Genomic DNA, 11,835 nt, shown 5'->3' on the forward strand with positions numbered 1-11,835 from the left:
GGAAGTACCGCGATAGATGGTCTCCTTCTCGCGAGACTTGCGCCCGGGCGGGGCGGGGCGGGGGCGCGGCCGACCCCTCTTCAGAGGCGGTCTCCTTAAAGCGAAGGACCAGGTTGCACCGCGGTGGGAACGCGAAGTGACTTAAATTCCAGGGAGCGGGCGCAGGGATTGGGAAGGGAACGTCGCCCCAGAGAAGCGCGGGGATTTAAAGCCCTGTCAGAGGAGGAGGAAGGGGCGTCGGCCGCGTGAAGGACAAGGTTGTGAAGCCGAGGAGCGGAAGCGCCGGCGGGCGGCCGGTCTGCGGCGGAGCGTCGGTCGGAAGCCCGGTGCCGGGCCGCGGCTGGCGGGCGCCGGGAGGGCGTGGACAGGGCCGGGCAGGGCGTGGGCGGCGTCGAGCCTCTAGAGGGCGGGCTCCCTCCCCGCAGGCCGAGCTCGGCTAAAGGAGCAAGAATCGTCGTGCATGCAGCCATTGAATAGGCTCAGCTCAGTGTTCCTTTCACGGACTGGCAGCCTAATGACTATAGACAATCCTTTTTTTTTTTTTTTTCTTAATTCATGAAAGACAGACGCAGAGAGGCAGAGACCCAGGCGGAGGGAGAAGCAGGCTCCATGCAGGGAGCCCGACGCGGGACTCGAACCCGGGACTGCAGGATCACGCCCTGGGGCCGAAGGCAGGCGCTCAACCGCTGGGCCACCCGGGCTGCCCAGAGAATCCTATGGATAAATTAATCGATAGATGGATCTTCACATACTTGATTCTCATAAAGCCTTAAAGGGCGCCGACGTGTCCCCGTCTTAGCGCTGAGGATACTGATGCTCCGAGACCTGGAGCCGCACGGCCGCAGGCGGCAGGCGGACGTCCGAGCTGCTAGCGGGACCGGCCGGCGCCTCCGCCCGCCCTGCGCCTCGTGTCCGCCGCGGTGAAGCCGAGATTGCCCTGGAGCTGCCTGCCTGCGCAGCCGGCCCCGCCCGGTACAGTGAGGGCTGCGGGCCCGGGGAGGCCCCCTCGGCCTCGGCTCTTCGCGCTCGGGTAGCCACGGCCCGCAGACCCGGGGGCCTCGGCCCGCGCTTTGTGTTTTCTTCATAATTAGATGTTAAAGATGCTACAGTAAACATTGTGTCAAACGCCTGCTTTCATGACGCCTTGTTTGAGAAGCAAAGGAGGGACAGACCTTAATAGAAACAGACAAAAACATGGGAAAACCCCCAAAGGTCAGGTAAAGCCAGACCCTGATGGCCCTGTAGGTTTGTTTGGAGCCTCGATTATCTGGAGAGTAATTGGAAACGGACAGATTTTTCTAATAGGCGTGTGTGTGTGTGTGTGTGTGTGATGATTAAATTTTGGACATGGGGATCCCTGGGTGGCGCAGCGGTTTGGCGCCTGCCTTTGGCCCAGGGCGCGATCCTGGAGACCCGGGATCGAATCCCACGTCGGGCTCCCGGTGCATGGATCCTGCTTCTGCCTCTGCCTATGTCTCTGCCTCTCTCTCTCTCTCCCTCTCTCTCTGTGACTATCATAAATAAAAATTAAAAAAAAAATTTTTGGACATGAACATTTCTCTTTGGTTTCAGTTGTAAAACAGAGTAGAAGCCAGAAGACAGTTGGACTACTACAGTAGTCTGGCCAAAAAACATTGCTTGAAATAGTTTAGTGACTGTGGATATAGAGAAAAGAAATTGGAATTGAGATACATTTTGGAAGTAGAATTGATAGACTTGTAGGTGGAAAAAAGTAATTAAGGATAATTCTGGGGTTTTGGCTTGAGCCTCTCAGACTGTCACCGTCTGGGTGGATGATTTTGCTCTGTTGAGCATGAGAAGGGGCACTAGGGAGCCAGATTAGGGACTGCAGTGAAGGGTAGGAAAGGGAGGAGTATGTATTAGAGCTAAAATACCTATTCAGTGCCTGTGTTTCAAGAAGGCAACTGGATGTACATTTGGTATTCTAGAGAAGTATCGACAGGATACACGTATAGCATCAACACATATAATACTTATATTCAAAGATAAGAGGTATTGTAGGCAGGGAGACAGGGACCCAGTATTGATTTATGAAGCATCCCAATGTGGAGAGATGGAGGAGAGGGGAAGACCAAGATAATAATCCTTTCTCTCTTGGCCCTGACACTCTAGATAGACCATAACCTGTAAGTAAGTGAGTAAATTCCTTTGGAGATTAATATATTCTTTGAAGGAAAAAAAAACAGAGACAGGATAGAGGGATAAACTGATTGGAGAAGACATGCTATGCTAAACACTATCCTCTGTGGGCTTTTGTCCATGTCTTTTACCATCAGTAAAATGATTAGCATATAATAGACATATAAATATATGTTCAGCGAATGAATGTGGGAATGGATTAACTTTAATATTTATAACTGCCTCTTTTGGTCAAGAATTGCTTCATAGGCCATCAAAATAAATTTAAGGGTCCTTCTCTACTATGATTGAGACATCACAACTCATCGGGATAGTAAAGGGACAGAATTTTCTCTCTCCACTTAATTACTTTCAGTTGTACTGACTTAAATCTGTCTTACCCTTGTCTTGTCAATAGTTTAGGCAGATTTCATGATTTCTTAGTCTTATAACTGGGCTATACCAGTTAATAGTCCTGGGGGGCTCGAAATGTTGACTCCGGATTACGTTCAGGCCTCAATTTTTACCCTCTTCTCATATCAGGCTTCACCTAAGAGGAGAGAGATTAATTTGCTTTCATTTCTCCCACCTTTGAGTAGAAGTGAGTGTGGTCTGCTCTGTGTTGCACATTTCTCATTTTCTTTTCTTGGGATGCCTGGGATACCACAGAGGTTCCCAAACTTCCTTAGGTAATGGTGCATTTATTGTCTTAGTAGTGTTGTTTTGTTTTGCTTTCTTAACTGCATCCCTTGGTGCCTCCTTGCTTCCTGTTCCACCCAGGTTCTCAAGAGGCATTTGTTCTTTATCAAAACAACAGAAAAAAAAAAAAAAAAACCCAGCTTTGCAAAAATTTTTAAATCCAAAACTATTTCAAGCTGGGGTTTCATGTAGTGTCTGGCAGATAGGATTGCTGTTTCCCTCAAATATATAAAATACTCCATAGCAGGGCGTCTGGCTGGCTCAGTCTTGATCTTGGGGTCAGGAGTTCAAACCCTATTAAAAAAAAATTTCCACAGCACCCCTGTGGGATAGCTGGGACACCTGGGATACCTCAGCACATAGTCTCAAAACTGTGGCCCTACTAGCATATAATGTTTTAGTTTTGATTTTCTTCACTGCAGAGTAGGAGAGAAAGTTAGAGGCTGGGAGTATCTTCTTCATTGACCAAATGTTGGTTCTTTATCTCACTCTGATTTTGATTCTGGTGATGGAGGCCTCTACTAATGTGGTTTCTTGGGGGCTCATATTCATCAATTCCCCCTCTATCACTCCATACCCTTTCAGGCAAGAGTAGCTTTCCCCTCTTTGGCCTTTAGTTGATATCTCTAGTTTACCTCACTTAGCCATGTGTCTATTTGGACATTCCTTTCAATTTTTGAGTTCCCTATTTTTTCTTATGAAGCCAGGAGAACTCCTGGGCCCTGTTTCTACTATTTCTGGAATGCCTTGGAGGACCAATCTGAGAAAGGAATTTACTCCTTTTATTTTTCTGAGTTTTTTTTTTCTTTTTCTTTTTTTTTTTTTTTTTTTACTTAAGATACAATTGATATAGAACATTGTATTAGTTTCAGATATACAACATAATGATATGTTTGTATACACTGCAAAATGTTCACCACAATAAATCTAGTTTACATTCATCATACATAGTTACAAGACTTTTTTCTTATGAAGAGAACTTTTGAGATCTACTCTCTTAGCAACTTTTAACTATAGTCACCATGCAATACATTATATCCCCAGGATTTATTGATTTTATTGCTAGAAGTTTATGTCTTTGACACCCTTGACCAGTTTCTCCCATCTTCCATTCTTGCCTCTGGCAACCATCAATCTATTCTCTGTATCTGTGAGCTTGGTTTTGCTTTCTTTTGTTTTTGAGTCCCATATAAGTGAGATCAGATGGCATTTGTCTTTCTCTGTTTGACTTATTTCACTTAGCAAAATGCCCTCGAGAGCCATCTGTTTTGCCACAAATTTTTATTTCTGAAAAATAATTCAAAATATTTCATTATACTCATACATTCATTCATTCATTCAGGGATACATAGGTTGTTTAGCCTATATCTTGGCTATTGTAAATACTGCTGCAGTGGATTTGAGGATACACATATCTTTTTGAGTTAGTTTTCTTCAGCTAAATACCCAGAAGTAGAATTACTGGACCATATAGTAGTTCTATCTTTAATTGTTTGAGGAGCCCCCATACTGTTTTCCATAGGGGCTATACCATTATACATTTCTGCCAACCATTGCACAGGGGTCCCATTTTCTTTACATCCATGCTAACACTTGTTATTTCTTGTTTGTTGATAATAGCCATTCTAAAAAGTGTGAGTGATATTTCGTTGTGGTTTTGATTTGCATTTCTCTGAAGTTTAGTAATGTTGAGCATCTTTTTTGTTTATCTGCTAGCCATCAGTATGTCTTCTTTGGAAAAATGTCTACTTAGATTTTCTGCTCATTCTTAAATTATTATTGTATATTTTTTTTTGCAATTGAGTTCTATGAATTCTTTTCCTAATTTTTAGCTAAAGCATTCTCTTCCTTCACAGCAAACTTCTAAAGATTTGATATGGGAAGCAAAGGCAAAAGAAAAATTAAATTCCATTACTACTTATAGCCAGCCTATTAATAAACCCTTGAAACAGGCTAACATTCCTGTATGAACTCAGCTGCCTCAATATTAATACTTTGCTAAGGTTAAAAGCCAACCTTTGCCTATCTCCAGAATCCTAGAAGTCTATTTAAACATAAAAAATACCTTTGGAGGGGCGGCTGTGTGGCTCAGTCAGTTGAGTATCTGCCTTTGTCTCAGATCATGATCTCAGTGTCCTGGAATTGAGCCCCATATTGGGCTCCGTGCTTAGCCCCCTGCTCATGCTTTCTCTCTCTCTCTCTCTCTCTCTCTCTCTCTCTCTCTCTCTCTCAAATAAGTAAATAAAATATTTTTAAAAATACCTCTGGAGTGTCCTTTATCTGTGCCCACCAAGATATTTTTTGGCAGTCATCCCCTAAGCATGACTCATGGATATACATCTAAAGGGTCTCATGACTCAGGTTATATTAGACAGTAATAAATGACCTTTTTTAACCATAGCTGGTCCCCTCAAGGTCCTGGAAACCTTGCTTCCAAAATTCCTCAGAGACTTAACACTATCCGTTACCCCCTCTCGATTTGAAAGTATATAATCGGCCAATCCTCATGACTCCAGTGCAGCTCTTTCTGTCCATGGGTCCTATTTCTGTGCTTTAACAAGACCACCTTTTTGCTCCAAAGATGTCTCAAGAGTTCTTGGCTGTTCACTCTGAAACTCAACATCTTTCCTACATCAAGAGACGTAAGTTATCCTTATTTCTTTACCTTCTGCTCACTCCAGAATATACTTCCATCTGGGGCTCCTGATCCCATCAGTCCATAAAATAATTCTTGCTAGGATTAACAATTACCTCCAAATCGCTAAATTGATTGGACTTTTTCAGTTCTCATTTTAGCTTTTCAGTAATACTTGAGACCTTTGACCACATTCTTTTTGAAACACCATCTTCCCTTGGTTTACAAAACATACAATTTCTCTTTTTTTTATTCTAGCTCACTTTCTCTTTGGACTGATTTTGGTAAATTTTCAACTTCATTTTTTTCTCTTCTGTCCCCTTTGAACCTTCTTTCCACCTTTACTCTTAAATGATAACCTTGTTTCTTATTCTAACTGAAAAAAATTGAAGACTTCCATACCCATCAATTATACTTGAATTTGTGCTCCTTGGTTAAGGCAACCTCTCACTTCAGAAGTAGTTGCCTTGCCTTCTCATGTACTCTACTGAATCATTTAGTATATATGCTACTATATATTATAGTATTATTACTATAGTATATAGTATATATTAGTTTGCCTCCAAAAAACGTAGCTAAAAGGCCCAGCTAAAAGAAATAGGATACTTTAGGTTGTTGAGCACACTCCAGGATCGTGCCCTGGGCCAAAGGCAGACGCCAAACCGCCGCGCCACCCAGGGATCCCCTTCAAAATTTTTTGTAAAAAGATTGCCTCCTGAGCCCAGTCAACAGAGGAAAATAAAATTTCACACTGTCTCTCTCTTTCCAAATCCAGGCCAATTGGTTATTGATTCTTTCTCTCCCAGGATAGCTATTCCCTTTTTGTTTATCTACTTTTTGCATCCTAAGAATTTGACTTGGCTTTTTGCCTGCCTGGGACGTGCAGGTTATTGGTTCTTTCTCTTTGACAGTAACTCTAGATCTTGTGAAGATACAATCATTGCACCCTCTTTGAGGACACCTCATAGGTCCATGAGGTTGTTTAATACTGCCAGAAATATTGACTGTCCAGGGCTGAAACCTAACAAGATACTTGGAAGGATTTAATAACTATGATCAGAAATTTGGACAAAGTGGAAGCTGATCTTCAGAACCTGACAGAAAGTTTTTTAGGCATTCTCCCATAGGCTAAATGTAACCAAAAGGAAAGAAGATATTCTAACATAGGTGGATGGGTACATCAGTCCTGTGATATCATTGGTAGCAACCAAACTAATTGTTTGAAGAATTTAAAATAGTTGCCTTTTTTTAAAAATCTAGTGTTTATAGGACTAATGGTGTGAGTCCAGAAGCGATTTGCAGTGCACTGATTCTTTTTACCTATCCCCAAACCACCCTTATTTATCTCAAAAAGATTGTAAGTAAAACTTGTAAAACCTCTGGCCACAAGGGAACAAAGGGAACAAACATTCTAAGAGCATCATGCTCTATTTTTTCCTTTGAATTATAAGTGTTTTACCCAAGGTCTTCTCCAAAACTTTTATCTAGACCATCTTTTTAAAAAGCAAATTTTGGGGAGATAGTTCTTATTAGGAAAAAAGTGAAAACAAAAAGATTATTTAGAACTTGATTTGTTAAGGATAAATAAAATCTTAGTTGTCTTCTCCACAAATACTACAAAAATCTTTAGCCATCTAAACAGGTAATTTTAGTTTATTCCATTTACCCGAAAAACAAACCTAGATCCAGCTTTTATAACTAGTGAATTTTGCACCAATTTCATGGCAATAATTTTAAAACAAAAGCTATAAAATCTCTGTTGCATCTGAACATACATGTCATGTGTATCTATATCTATGTTGTAGATGTGTGGTATTTTCTACCTCCAGATAGTATTGCCAAAATTAATTTCAAAAAGCTCTGCTTAATTGGCTTAAACAGGCACTTTACATAAATTAGTATTCCTAAAAGTTCTCAGAAATATAGTAGAAAGTAACCTAAATGTTTTTTAAGTTCTTGTGATCTGGGATTATCTTCAGTAAATTAGTGAGTTTAATAAATCATTGGTTTAATTAAAAGAAGCATGTCTTTAGAGTTATCAACATTGAATATAATTCTGGTAAACAACATTTATTCTACTAGTTAAATTTATTTACTAATTAAATTCATGTAATATCATTTTCAGTTTGTCAGCAAAACTAATTAGAATTATAGTTGACTTTGGTGTCTCATGAAGTTTTTGTGCATAATCTAAACAGAATTGTTAAGAATAAGTAGATTGAATAAGTAAAATTTAGGTACATTTTAAAAATAGTTTCCCCAAATCTTAGTAACTTGAAACCTTAAGGTTTTGCTAAGTGATGAGTTAAGTTAAATTCATTGAATTTCAGGATCATTTTCTAATAAGATAATAATGGAACATTAATTACTGAAGATAGATTTATCTATTTTCCACTTCTTACATAGAAACTAAAAGATATTTGGATGTGTTAGTGCTCTACTGAAAAAGGCACCTGCTTCTAGAAATTATGAAATGTATTCATAAATTTGCCAATCTAAAGAATGCTGGTGTTACAGGGTTGCAGTTTTCTTGTCTCTAGGAGTTGAAAAATGAATCTCAGGGACATAAAAGGATGTAGTGATAGTTTATTAAGTGAAGATGAGAACCCAAAGAAAGCCCACTGGAGTGAGAGGGCCCCCAAATGGGTTGCCACTAGGGCTTTAATGGTCATAGAAAATGGATCCATAGAAAATGATCCATAGAAAATGGATCAGGGAACTTAAATCTTCTTGATGTCACCACTGAAAGCACCATGATTACTTCTTTGAATATCTCATCAGTAATGTTTAACCAGGCTGTCTGATTATATTCCCTGATATCTGGTTTCTGTACCCTTCAGCATTTCTGGGATTTCTGTGAGCTTGTCACGTAGCCCCCTACCTGTCTTTTCCTACCTGGTCCCACTTGTCTCTTACTTACAACTCTCAGGTATAATGGTTCACAATTGCTAACTTAGAATTTTCACTACAAATTAAGGTTTTAAGGGTTAAGAATTTTAATATGTGTGATTAAAACTACTAGAAATAATAAATGAAACATATCCTTATACCAAGGAAGTAGCATGTATTTTCAATAAGAGAAAGTATGAGAAATCAAGATGCATTTTTTTGTTGATAGAAAAGAAAGTAATTTTGTTCTAAAATGAGCCTGGTTGTCTAAAGAGGAAAAACAGACAGGGGCTCCTGGATGGCTCAGTCAGTTAAGTCTCTGGCTCTTGATTTTGGCTCAGGTCATGATCTCGGGGTCCTTGGGATCGAGCCCCATTCCAAAGTGTTGGACTTTTGGTCTGCTTTTGATAACAGATTATGAAAATTTCTTTACCTTTTAATAAAACAAAGATTTTGTTTTAAAAAATAATTTCCTATGTCTGCTGTTTTTATTAGTTCTTTGATTACCTAGGAAAACAGAGTCTTCTTAATATTAAAAGAGCTAAATTTTGCTAATAGATAATTATTGTTTCATAATAATCTATGATACTGTTCAGACAAGCACTTTAAAATTTTTGTGTGTGATTTTGACGAACTTACCAATATCAAATTCTAAATAGTCTTTTTTGTCCTAGATGAAGTTTCCATTAACATTCCAAAGATTTTGTTAAACAAATTACACTTACTTGATATGGTAAATTATCTGGAAAATATTGTCAAATAAGAACTAATACCATGCCTTCCTTGTGTTGTGTTTGTATCGGTATGTAAGAGTTCTAGAAATTATGTGAAATTCCTAGACACATGTGACTTGATATAACATTATTACTTTATATTATTCTTTTATCTTCTGAAGTTGTTATCATCAAGATTGAGGCTCATACTAAAAGGACTAAATCTGAGTATCAGGGAAATGCTTTAGCTGCCTTTCATGCAAAGGCAGCAGCAACAGAATCTGTAAAGATTGTGGCACATATGGATGAAATCTACTCTACTTCTGCAGCAAATGACCCCTTGGTGCCAGACTTTTGCCATCCTAATGTCCTTGTCACATGGCAACAGTCTGCTTCTAAATCAAAGAAACAATAATTGTAAATTAAATGAACAGTTAGGGCCATGGGAAACCCAGGATGGCTGTGCAGTTCTTTCTGGCTCTCAGGCAAGGCTTATTTTTGGTGTTTACACATCTGCACATACTCTTGTGCATTCAAGATGACTCAAATTATTAATAAACATTGTTGGGAAAACTTTTATATAATTGCAAACATAGTCTACCAACAATGTCTGACTCATCACGTTCATAATCCTGGATAAACCATTTCACATTCATAATCCTGGATAAACCATTTTGTTTTATTTTTCAAGAGGCTTCACACCTCCCTCTGGACCCTTTGATCACCTCCAGTTGGATGGACTTCATTCAACTGTCACTTAATATGGGTTACCACTATGTTCTTATTCTTTTTTTTTAATTTAATTTTTTAAAAGATTGTATTTTTTTATTTATTTAACAGAGAGAGAGCACAGGCAGGGCGAGCAGCAGGCAGAGGGAGAGGGAGAAGCTGGGTCCCCGCTGAGCAGGAAGACTGATATGGGGCTCGATCCCAAGACCCTGAGATAATGACCTGAGCCAAAGGCAGATGCTTAACCAACTAAGCCACCTAGGCATCCTTTTTCAATATTCTTATATGTGTGTTTTCTGGATGGGTTGAAGATTTCCCTTACTCTAAGATTAATGTCCTCACAGTGGCAAAAAACTGTTAGAAAATGTGTTTCCTACTTAGTATACTTTCCATGATCTCCAGTGATCAAGACACCTATGCTTTACTGGGAAAATCATATAAGCCTTAATGAAAACCTTGAGGGATCCCTGGGTGGCGCAGCGGTTTGGCGCCTGCCTTTGGCCCAGGGCGCGATCCTGGAGACCCCGGATCGAATCCCACATCGGGCTCCCGGTGCATGGAGCCTGCTTCTCCCTCTGCCTATGTCTCTGCCTCTTTCTCTCTCTCTGTGACTATCATAAATAAATAAAGATTAAAAAAAATGTTTAAAAAAAAAAAAAAGAAAACCTTGAAAACTTTTTGGAATTATCACTATCCCTATCGCTTCAATCATCAGACAAGGTTGAGAGAATTAATGGGATCCTCAAACTGAACATTTCTAAACTTGCCAAAACTATTGGACTTCCCTGTTCTAAGGTATTGCTCATGGTCTTACTGACTGTTAGAAGTTCCCCATTTGGGAAGTATAATCTCATACCATGTGAGATAGTCATAGGCAGACCAGTATCTATTGGTGTACAACCTTCTGCTGATCCCTTGTCTCATGCTAGTATGACTGACTATTGTTAAATCTCTCATATCTTATGCTCAAGCCTGTTAGCAGGTTATAGAAGCCTTTCTGGATCCCAATTCAAAGGATCCTGTTGTTTGGGTGACTAGATGTTCTGGAAAAACTGCTGGGTACCACACTTTCTATGTTTTCCCTCCATTCTGGTCACCATCTTTTCTTCTTTTGCTGATTCCTCCTCATTTTGACCTCCAAATGTAGGAATTTCTCAGGATTCAATCTTTTCTTCTCACTCTACTCATCCTACAGGCAATATCAACAAGTTTCATGGCTTTAAAAAACATGCATATATTGATGACTCCTAATTTATATCTCTAGCCTGTACCTCTTCTCCGTACAACTTGAAACCATAAATCTAAGTGCTTACTTTGACACCTCCTCCATGTTCTATAATAATTTCAATCATAGCATGTTTAAAACTGAGCTCTTGATATTCTTTAAGTCTCTGAAGCTTTTTCTTTTTTTTAATTTTTTTTAAAAATTTATTTATTCATTTATTTATTTATTTATGATAGTCACAGAGAGAGAGAGAGGCAGAGATATAGGCAGAGGGAGAAGCAGGCTCCACGCACCGGGAGCCCGATGTGGGACTCGATCCTGGATCTCCAGGATCGCGCCCTGGGCCAGAGGCAGGCACTAAACCGCTGCGCCACCCAGGGATCCCTCTGAAGCTTTTTCTTACTCAATTTTGATTTTATCTTTTATATTCATGACTCCCGATTCAGCAAATACTGATTTTACCTTTAAAATATATAATAAATTGAACCATTTTTTTCCGTCTTCATTGTTACCACTCTGTCAAAGCCACCATGAACTTTGTGAAATTGGAGTAGCCTCATGGCTATGCTACTTTTGTCCTTGACCCCTGGGCAGACACAATCAGGCTCAGTAGTTATCTATGTGTTCTTCATTTCCCAACTCCCTTGTTCTTAGGTGGGACTATGTAATTCATTCTGGTCAGTGGGCTGGTACTGAAAGTAACATGTGTCAATTCCAGATATAGCATGGAAGAGTAGATGTGAAAGCAGTGATCATGGAGGTCACATAAAGAGATTATAGAGATAAGGCAAACATAGGCAGACAGG

Source organism: Vulpes lagopus, chromosome 3 (genome assembly GCF_018345385.1).
Source record: "Vulpes lagopus strain Blue_001 chromosome 3, ASM1834538v1, whole genome shotgun sequence".
Taxonomy (NCBI): Eukaryota; Metazoa; Chordata; class Mammalia; order Carnivora; family Canidae; genus Vulpes; species Vulpes lagopus.